The 11823-nt window shown below is 38.5% G+C and overlaps 1 non-coding gene across 1 annotated transcript; it reads right to left on the minus strand.

The window, feature by feature from the left end:
• Window positions 1-224: 224 nt before the first annotated feature.
• LOC111894531 (small nucleolar RNA R71) lies at window positions 225-331 on the minus strand. The gene has a single exon (XR_002851265.2). It is a non-coding gene; the product is annotated as a small nucleolar RNA R71 (small nucleolar RNA).
• Between the last annotated feature and the right edge of the window lie 11492 nt (window positions 332-11823).

Consider the following 11823-nt stretch of genomic DNA (forward strand, 5'->3'; position numbering starts at 1 on the left):
ATCATGAGGATGCTTTTAAGCATCTAGATGAAGTCAACGACATTGCGGATTACTTCAATGTCCCAAATGTCAACAGAAACACAGTCTTGCTTAGGATGCTTCCCATCACTTTCAAAGGAGCTGCTAAGGAGTGGTTGAAAGCACTCCCACCGGGTACAATTACCACTTGGGCTCAAATGCGTGAGCAATTCCTGGACCAGTTTTGCCCGCCATCCAAGATAGCCAAACTCAAGAAGGCAATAGCCAACTTTGAGCAACAGCCGGGGGAGTCACTAAACGAAGCATGGGAGCGGTACAAGGGCTTGCTCAGAAATTGCCCTCAACATGACCTAAATGTGCAGCAAGAGATGTTAATCTTTTATGATGGGGTCAATGTGATGACAAGAAAACTCCTTGATTCTCAAGGACCGTTGACAAAGAAAAATCCAAGGGAGATCAAGGAGCTAATTGAAGAATTCGCGAAACACTCTCGCGAATACCACAACCCAAGGCAAGATGGAATCAAAGGCGGTGGAGGGGCCCAAACTGAAGAAATTGCAGCTGTCATGGCCATGTTGAATAACATGGATCGTAGGATAACACAAATGGACTAGTCGATACATGCCATAAGAGTGGGCTACAAGAGATGCAGTGGTCCACACTTGACCAAGGACTGCAATGTAGATGAATTTGGGAACAGAAAAGCTCAAGTGTGCTACTCTAGTGGGGATAAGTTTGATGAGGACTGGAGGAAACCGAAGAAGGAGTGACTGCCATATGAAGAGTATAAGAAGCAAAAAGAAGAGAAAATAGGCAGACAGGTCGAGGCCTTTATCAAAAGGAGCAGCCACCGGCCGAGAAGAAACTCGACCTAGAGACCATTTTGATGAAGTTTATGGAGGCTTCGGAAAAGAGACACGATGCCACTGATTCCGCCATTTTGGAACAACAAACTTTGATAAAGAACCAGCAAGCCTCCATCCATAACCTTGAAGTACAATTTGGTCAACTAGCCACTCTAGTTCATGAAAAATTGTCCCCGAAGAATCCCGAAGTAAAGACCCAATATCACGTAATGGCCATCGATACTGAAGAAGATGCAATATCTGAGTTCCTAGAGGCATTGGAAGAAGAACCGTATCAGCCCAAGAAATCAAGGATCGAAAGTGGAAAAATTGCTGAACCAGGCTCGCCACGACGTGGCACTCCTCTGGCCACGACGTGGCGCATGTCTGATCAAAAATACTTTGAGCCCGTTCCAGCTTATCATCCAACTTTGCCATTTCCCACCCGAGCTACACTCAGTCAACTGGAGAAGGAGCATTTAGCGTTTGTAAAGCATGTGAAGGGGATCCCAATTAATACCCCCTTTGTCGAGTCCTTATCCAAAACCCCCGAGAACCAGAAATTACTGCAAGACTTGATAGACACTCGAAGGCAATTAAAGAAGCAGTCTATAGTGATTCTAAGTGAACAAACTTCAAAAGCTGTGTTGGGAGAAACACCAGAAAAGATGGGGGATCCTGGACGCCTCACTCTTCCATGTGAGTTTGGGAATAAAATGAAGGTTAATGCTTTAGCCGATTCTAGGGCTAGCATTAATCTGATGCCTTTTTCATTTTATCAAAAATTGGAGATTCAGAAGATGAAGGCTACAAAAATGAAGATTCACATGGCGAATTGTTCGGTGACACAACCCCATGGCATCGTGGAGGATATTTTGGTGAAAATTGGAAAATTTGTTTTTCCAATAGACTATGTAGTCTTGGACATGAAAGAAGATCCGGATGTTCCAATAATCCTTGGTCGGCCATTGCTTAACACTGATGGAGCCCTTGTTGATATCCGCGAGTCTAAGCTCACTTTGAGGGTTGGAGATGAACAAGAAGTCTTTGGGATAAAAGATGACTTTCAAGAAGATAAAGAAGAGGTGTTCACAATTAATGAAGAGAATGAACTAAAAGAACTGGAAAAGCTTATGGAAGAAGAGATAAAGGCAGTTCATCAACTCAAAAGGACAAAACCGAGGGCATCTGTTCCGTATTTGATTGAAGTCATAGCTTACAAGAGTCCGCCTTCTTGGGTGAGCAAAGAGGATGAGGAAATGACAAGTGATGAAGAGGAGGTCACCTCAAGAGTAACAAGGCCGGTGGTGAAAGAAGAGGAGGATGCTACGGAGTGCAAGGAACAAACTAAGGGCACAAAACGCAAGCTTGAAGAAGAGGGCAAGGCAAAAAGGGAGAATTCAAAGAAGGCATATAAAAGACGAGCTCAAGCTTACAAGCGGCGGTTCAAGGAACAAAAGATCTTAATGGTGGGCTCTTCTGAAGATTCAACGTAGAAGGCATGGAGTCCAGCTCAAGACTCCAAGAAAAAGAAGCGCTTCTCGGGAGGCAACCCGAGTTTGGTTTGCATTTTCTTTTCTTTTAATTTTTTTTTGAAATTAGGAAAGACATCAATTCATCATCTAATAACTGATAATTAGTAAAGAATTAGCTGTAGGGAACTTTAAATAATGAATGAAATGCAAAGTAATTAGTTAATATGTTAGACTTTATTAAAATTTTGCATTTGCGCAGTTTCCACGACGTGGGCATAGCCAGCCACGTCGTGGGTCGAAATGGAAACACGGGACTATAAAGCAGATTTAAGGTCCACGACGTGGGCATAGCCAGCCACGTCGTGGCCTTTAAAAATTCAGGGGGGACCATTTCCTTAAAACCCTTTGACCAATAAGCCCCAATCGCACTTGAAACTGCCGCATGAACGGGAACAGCATAACCCCACAGCCAATTTCTTATTCTACTTCCAATTTCGCAAGATCTTGCCAATTAATCTACTTGGTATGTGTTTTACTCATTATTTTGTAGTTAGTTCTTCCAATTTCAAGTTTTCATGGTTAGGGTTTGTATGATTCATGAAATTGGTTGAATCTAGTAGTTGATTTTAGATTGAATATCCCTTAAATGTCCATAGGAACAAACCCCAAGCACTAACTTTGGTAGATACGGCATGCACATGGACCGATCTAAAAACTGTGACCGATCGCGGCCCACAACGTGGCGTAGTCTAGCCATGTCGTGACTTCTGTGAAACAGGTTTAAATTGTTTTAATGTGTTGGTTGTTTGCTGCTTTGGTTTGCTTTTGTATGCAGAAATGGGACCACGACGAGCTGTTCCACAGGAGGAAAACCCGATAGATGTAGCAAGCATACATCCCTTACACCAGTTTCCTCAAAACATTCCCCGACCGTTGCTAACTACTTACGAGAATCGGCTTGGATGGCTGTATAATAGGAAGTTTGCAATAGCCCCAATTATCGATTGGGGATGGCTTGGTGGAGTGGGAATCGTAGCTGAGTTGGAACGTTATTGGTCGAAGACTTATGTTGGAGATCAGTTTTCTTTCACTTGTCATGGGTGGAGGAATTTATTTGCCATTCAAGAACCCGTGTACCGGGAATTGTCGGTAGAGTTTTTCTCTACCGTATGTTTCGAGGAACGCACCCTTGATTTCACCTACAACCGGGCACTTGTGTTTTGTTTGGGTGGTGTGTATAGAGAGTGTAGTCTTCGGGAATTTGCTTGGCGTATGGGGCTCTATACAAAAGTGGAGATGCAATCTCCGTTTTTCATTCTGTTCTTGCTTGGATGTGTTCGGGATTTTGATCCCGATACTATGGATGTGCAGTTCTAGCGGGGCATTTCTAACCATGAGTACAACACTTGTGACTCGAGTGAGTCACAAATTCGGAATCCCGTTTTTCGATTTTTGCACCGCCTTATCACTTTTTCAATAAATCACAAGCATCATGGTGATAAAGTCCCCATTCAAAATCTGTTTTATTTATGGACTCTTATTACCCCGGGAGTTTGCTGTGATTTACCTTATATGTTGGCGAGGTTTATGGGGAAGAAAGCAGCCAATTCTAGGCCCGGGAGCCCGATTACTGGGGGGCATTTGGTTACTCGCCTGGCTAGGTCATATCATATTTTGACCCATGACTTTGTGAGGAATCTTACTCGATTCCCGGACACAGACTTGACCATTCAAGTCTTGGGTGTTATGCGGGCGGTGGTGAATATCGGGGGTCGTTTTGTTATACCGCCGATAGATGACGAGCAAGAGGAGGTGCAGCCAGGACAGCAACCACCAGCCAGACCGCGGCGTCGGAATGTGCGGGTTGGAGGTGACGTCGAGAGAGAACGTGTTGCTTCGCAGTATGTGCAGGGAGTACCCACCGACCCTTTTCAGAGTCGGGTGGGAACGTATTTGGATAATCTACGGGGGCATGCCATTTACCATACCCAACTTACTGAGGGTATTTATTCGCATTTGGGTGTGACCCGGCCACCTTTTATGCCAACATAGTATCCCTATTTTCCGACATGGGAGGAGCTATGGCGACCGCAGAATGACGGGGCAGGGCCAAGTGGAGCACAAGATCAAGATGATGATTGATTTTATTTCTTTTTCTTTTGTTTTGTTTTTGAGTAGTTTTTTTTTGTTTTATGTTTGAATTTGGTGTGTAATGTAAAACATTCTTAAACTATGATGTTACTTTTTATTCCTTTTGGGTTGTTCCATTTTTCAGATTAGCATTGGAATTATAAGGAGCATAAAAGGTTAACTTTTGAGTCGTGTTTGCCTAGTCAAGGAAGCTTAGGGTCGTGAGTTGGAACCCACAATTCAAGATAAGTGTGGGGTATATTAGTAGGAGAGAGGTTACAGTTGGGAAATATATTTGCATGGAAGCGTCTGAAACCAGTTAGCCATTGGTCAAATTTGCTAGAGTAAATAAAACAAATAAGCCATTTTCTGCTGATGCCCAGTTTCCACGACGTGGAATCCTTACGCCACGTCGTGGCGTTCTTGCAGTTTGAAGAAATTCAACATTTTGGTGTTCGCGCTTTCATCCCATATCACGAGGTGGCCAGTTACCTGCCACGACGTGTCCCAGTTTATCATTGCCCACATTTTTCCTTACAAATACCCACTTTGAAGAATTGAAGTTTCGAGTCATGTTCGTGGTTTGTTTACGTATTCAACCAGTTCTACACCAAGTTTCAATTTTTGGAAGTCCATATCCAAATGCATGTTTTCCACACTTTTGGAGATGCTCACGCCACTATCCCAGGGGAGTCTGTTCCTTTTTCTCCCTTTTCTTTAATTTTGATTTCCTTTTATGCATACAATGAGGGCATTGTATGAAATAAGTGTGGGGTAGGGGTAGAAAAAGTAAATTGCTAGAAAATCATAGAATTTGATAGTAAAAATTGAAAATTTTGAAAATTTTGAATTTTTAATAATTGAATCTAGTAATAATAATTTGAGCTATAATTGCTAGTATTATGTGGGATGATCCAATGAAAGTTCAAATGTTTAGTTGAGACAATATACGTTATAGTGCATTTGTAGCCTCCCTTATTTTAGTGAAATCATGGAACAAAAACATAACCCCGCTTGGTTTGAGGGATGCAATATGTTTAGCAGCCTAAACCTGAAATGTATCCAGGAAAATTATTATCATTAACCAATAAAGGTTGAGGTTGAGCGTCTCTGCTTAAGCATGTAGGTTTTGAGTGAAAAAAAAAGTGAGGTACATGTTAAAAAAAAAGAATTACGAGAAAAGTGTGAAGAATTTTGGAGCAAATAAAGTGAAGATCAAAAGATCAAAATTCCAAGAAATTCAAAAGTTGAAGATACCAAAAATCAAATCAAATAAGGTGGTGAATTCAAAGAAATCAAAGATCAAATGTCAAAGAAATGAAGAATTCCAAAAGAGCTCTATAGTGGTATCAATGATTGTAATTCTAGATTATGTATGCTTAGGTTGCTCAACTAAAAATACCTTGAGGATAAGGAGGTTTTCTAAGGATGGATTCGGAGGGTTGCATAAAATGAGCATTGTTCGGGAAAAGTGGGCGAGTGTTTATGAAGATTGTGAGTATTTAAAGTATGGGGGGTACTTTAGGAAAATTTTAGACACAAAAGCATGCATTGAGGTCTTGGCATAATGGCTGAACTAGAGTCGGATTGTTCTGTGTGGTGTTAGTAATTAAGAGTTAAGTTTAAATTTGCTTGAGGGCAAGCAAAGCCTAAGTATGGGGTATTTTGATATTTCCATATTTATACTTATTTTTAGGCAATATTTAAGTACATTTTTATTAATAAATTGATAATATGTTCAGAATAATGATACTTATAATTTTAAATTGTTATTTTCAGTCAATATAAAGGATTCTCGAAGAGGGGAACCAAAAGTGACAAAATAGGGAACATGGGAGGCTTGAAAGACAAGAAAATAATAAATTCACGATAAACACTTAATTCACGACGTGGCGATGAAGCCCGCGACGTGGAACGGGTGTTCCAGAAGATAGACATCGCGACGCGGAGGATTTCCTTGGAGGATACGGATTGCTTGAAGCCCACGACGTGGCACATCTGGCCACGACGTGGCGCGGGTTTTTGAAGATTATATAAGTGCTCCTGATTATTACGAAAGGGAGAAGCTTTTGGCAGAAGAAAAGAGTTCCAGGAGACGATTCAGAGCGAAAGAAAGGTTCTGGAAGACGGTTTTCAACACCAAAAGGAGTAAAGGTTTATATTTTAGTTAAATATGAACATGTCTTTCATTATTTTTAGCTGTGTTGGTCTAGTTGCTATGATGAGCAGCTGAATCTAGCTACTCTTGTTTAGCTAGATGAAGCTTTAAACTTATGAATAGTTATATGCTTATGGATTAAGTTTAGTTGGTAAAATTTGCTTGTGTTTGATTTGAATAACCTAGCATGCTATTATTTGTTTATCTAATTGCTTGATTGCATGTTCTGTGTAGCTTAGTGACCATTAAACTGCATGAACCTATTTACCTAATGATTTATTGAACATTGAATTATTAGAGCTAGGATTGACCAATCTTAGTTAGTAATTAGAATAAATAAAGCTTAGCTATGCTAGAGAACGTGTATTGTGATCATAATTGCGTTTATACAACAAATCTTACATAACATATTTACATTCATAATTAGTTTTGTGTTTAATTATGTGTGAACATACATGGTTTGACATGAATTAGTTAATTATTGGTAAGTTAGAACTAAACTACTAATACAACTAAAAACCAACTTAATAATCCATAATCATTAGCTAGCCATTAGGGAGAAGTGGATTCAAACTAAACAAGAGTGTGTTTTTATTTATTGAATTTGATTTAAGTTCATCTGATCTTGTAAAACCAGATAAAACCCATTTTAAACTTGTTAATAAGTTAGGTTAATTTAATAGTAAGTAAATTAATTAGAACACCGTTCCCTGTGATCGACACCCGACTTACCCAAGCTATATTGTAATCTGACTAGGTACACTGCCTATAAGTGCACAGTTAGTTAAGTTTGTTAGGTTATAAATATTAAAATTAGTGAGTACTTTTGTGCACATCAGTCTATAGAAGAGATATCCAAAGGATTTCTGCGGGTAGTCGATGAAAATACATCGCTCACTATGAGGTTCAAGCTTGTCATGAGTCTCTCGTCTTATGAAACCCTCACAATCGATATGTGCCAATGAGGGAACCTTCCCTATCCACATTTCGTGAGGTGTTTTGGAAACCTTCTTAGTTGGGACTAAATTAAGGATATAGGCGGCATTATCTTAGGCATACTCCCAGAATGAAATAGGTAACGAAGCTCGACTCATCATGGAATGAACCATGTCCAACAAGGTTTGATTGCGCCTCTCCGCCACACCATTCAACTGTGGTGTCCTAGGTGGCGTCAACTGTGAAACAATTCCACATTCCTTAAGATAGTTGTGGAACTCAATACTAAGATACTCACCACCTCGATCGGATCGTAACATCTTTATCTTCCTGCCCAGTTGATTCTCAACTTCTTGTTTGAACTCTTTGAACTTTTCAAAAGTTTCTGAATTGTGCTTGATTAAGTAGATATACCCATATCTGCTATAATCATCGGTAAAAGTCACATAGAAGCGGTTTACATCCCATGTGGTGGATCTAAAGGGCCCACAGACATTCATATGTATGAGATCCAATAAACCGTCACCCCTTTCACAAGTACCAGTCATGGGTGATTTGGTTATCTTTCCAAGCAAACAAGATTTGCACATGTCATCAGACCTAAGGTCAAACGACTCCAATACTCCATCCTTTTAGAGTTGGGCTATATGATTTTTGTTGACATGTCCAAGACGACAATGCAACAAGAATGCTTTGTCCAAACCATTGTACGAATCGGTATGCAACACATTATTTCCTAAGTTGCCTATAACCATCATAGTTTCATATATACCATTACAAGGCAATGCTTCAAAATAGAAAGTACCATTCAAGAGAGCATTAATAGAACCAATTTCATTGTTAAACAAAAATCTAAAACCTTGTTTCTACAAACCATGAAAAGAAATAATGTTTTGTGTCATTTCTGACGAGTAGAAACAATTATTCAACTCTAGACCTAACCCCTACTAAGCACTAAATAATAAACTCCAATATTGGTGACAGGCGACGCTTTCCTATTCCCCATGATCAAGTTCATCTTCCCATGCTCTACATCCCTACTTCTTCTTAGACCCTAAAAATTAGAACAAATGTGAAAACCACATCCTGTATCAAGGACCCAAGAAATAGCATGTGATGAGTTATTATATTGAATAGTATAAATATCTACGAAGGTGGGATTTATCTTCCCATCCTTGATGTCTTGTAGATACTTTGGGCATCATCGTTTCCAATGCCCTTTGTCGTGATAGTAGAAGCACTCTGCATCCTTTGGATTTGAAGAGGGAGCAGCAGGACCACCTTTGGTTCCACTAGAAGAGGATCTATCATGGGACTTTCCCTTGTGGCTCTTAGAAGGAGCCTTCCTCTTCGTCCCTTTCCCTTATCCAATTGCCAAGACAGGGGCATCAACAGTAGGAGTAGATGCAACAATTTGCCTTTCAATCCACTCTCAACAGTTCGTAGAAGGCCTTAGAGCTTGCTTAGAGTGACCTCCTCCTTGTTCATATGATAAGTCATACAAAACTGATAATAACAATAAGGCAAAGAGTGTAGAACAATATCTATGTCCAACTCTTCGTCGAAGTTGACATTCAACTTCAGCAAGCGGTCCACAAATCTTTGCATGTTTTGTAAGTGGGCCATGATTGACTCTCCATCCTTCTTCTTCATAGTGATCATTGAGGCGATGATCTCATACCTTTCCTGCCTCGTACTTTGTTGGTACCTTTCCATCAAATCTTGGTGCTTCTCATAAGGATAGTAGTCCTTGTAGGACTTTTGGAGTTCGATAGTCATGGTTTCAAGCATGATACATGACACCTTTGTTGCATCCCTCTCATAAGCATCATATTGAGCGATTTGCTTAGGAGTAGCAATGTTATGGTCAATCTCCTTTAGCTCCTTTCGAGAAAATACTCCTTGTCCTCGTAGCGGGTGACCATGCGAATGTTGCGAATCCAATCGTTAAAATCGGATCCATCAAAGAACACCCTCACACATAAATTCATGAGGGAGAAAGAGCCATAAGGGTTGGAGTTAGCAGCGTTGTTTGAAGTCGACATCTGAAAAAGAAAAGAGACAAAGTTTAGATTAGATAAGAATCCCTAATTTAACACCCAAATGAAAAATTAGGGCTAGGATGCAACACAATTATTTACAATTCGGAAAAGGGATGTCGTAATCTATATGCAAATAATTTGAAGGTATGTAAATGACGATTTACCAATTTCCACCATGAAAAACAAAAATATATATTAAGTTTTAAGTGAATTGAAATTCCTAGATTCTTTTAAGATTCATTGAACTTTTCAACGACATGTTTCGATCTCGATTACGCCCTTCAAGTTTGTGACTGGGATATCAAGGATCACAAACAAGGTGTGAATAACCATGCAAATGTGCTAGGTACTCTCGATGTCATTTATCACCTAATCAATGTGTTGGTTAACCACACACGCTCCATTGATCTATGATAAACATTGAGCTACCCTTTTCCACCCTTGCTAGTCCCAAATTAATGTATCGGTTTCCACTAACTACTTGGCAAGGTGCAAAGTGTAATTTCATGGGATGACATTATTTTCACATTTTTCTTAAAGTAACTAAGATTGGGAATTTATGAAAATATTTAGTTACTTTATAAGTCATTATACTTATTAATGAGGAATTAGTTTGTCCTATCCTACCCGTTCGGCTAACGACCCTCCACCAATCAAGGAAGCGGTGGGTGAGAGTGGACACCCATTCAACCGCCATTTTATAGGCAATTTCCTTATATCCCCCTTATAGATTGGCTTTGTGAATGAGGCCTACTAACGGTAAGACTGACTCGTCTTATACATACATATATATATATATATATATATATATATATATATATATATATATATATATATATATATATATATAATAATAATTAATCTTTTAATATTATAATAGTATAATGGTAGAATTTTAAACTTTTAAAACTCTAGGGATTAGAATTTAAATATTTCAAAATTAAAAACTTTTAATCAAAATTTAAATTCCAAAACTTGAGGAAAGTTTTGAAACTTTTGAAAACCTTGTAGATCAAATTAAAATATAATATAATTAATCAATTAATTTGTTTTTATCTAAATTTGACCTAAATTAATTTATGGCAAGATAATTCAATAAAATAATACAAATAATTATTCATATAAACTAATAATTATCTTATAGTTTGACAATTATCTTCTAATTAGATGAGGATAATCATTACCATATAATAAAATTTGAATTTTATCAGTCAAAAACGTTTTTGGTAATTATCTTAATCCAATTCTGGTCAAAATCCTGAAAAATCTGCCAACTGACGAGCCGACTCGTCGAGTTCATCAGAGGACTCGACGAGTTCATCAGCAGATTGCAGAAATTTGACCTTTTCAGCTAAGAACAATTAAGCAATGCATCAAATACAATAGAAAAACAACCTAGGCTCTAATACCACTAAAGGGCTTTGAGCATTACATCAATCCTATGGTGCACATGCAACCCTAAAGCTTTGGATCTAGGTTTTCTCTAATTGTACATGCAATAATCATCCAAATATATAACCTTAATCTAGCATGCACAAATCGAAATTTATATTTAAAACAAAGTTAGAATCTTACCTTCCAATTGTAACTAACTTGATCTTCAATGTTTGAGAACTTAGCACCTCAAATGTGATGCCTATTAGAGAAAGAGGGAGAGGCACAAAATCAGCTCAAGATCCTTTTAGGGTTTCTAGTGGCTGATTTCTGCATGCACAAGGGTTCCTTATATAGTTGAGCAACTAGGGTTTCAGTCAAAACCCTAATCTAGTTGCTTAGTCCTTAAACAACCCATAGGATCCTTCCAGAAGGCCCCTTGGACGAATTCTATGTGGACTCCCACATAAATTTCGTCCATCTCTTTCTTATGGACCCTAAGCCCAACTTTGTAACTATCTTATAATTATAGTACCAGTCCCCTTAATTCAATTAATCTCTTTTAACCACAAAATTAATTCTAAATTAATTATTGACAAATATTAATTAAATAATATGATTTCACTTTTAATATATTATTCCTATAATATATTAATAAATCATGATTAACCTTTTTCTCCATAATTCATCCAGTCAAGTTGCTATGGTGAAGGCACCCAAAAGGACCATGCTACTATCGGGTCAAGTACATGCCAATTATAATTATGAGCTTAGATACCTAATCCAACAGTATGTTGGTTTGCAGTTTACAAATTATAGTTACATTTATGGTCCCTCAGTTGTTCTTGTATTAACACAATATATCCTTCAAGTTACACCATAGT

Source organism: Lactuca sativa, chromosome 5, assembly GCF_002870075.4.
Source record: "Lactuca sativa cultivar Salinas chromosome 5, Lsat_Salinas_v11, whole genome shotgun sequence".
NCBI lineage: Eukaryota > Viridiplantae > Streptophyta > Magnoliopsida > Asterales > Asteraceae > Lactuca > Lactuca sativa.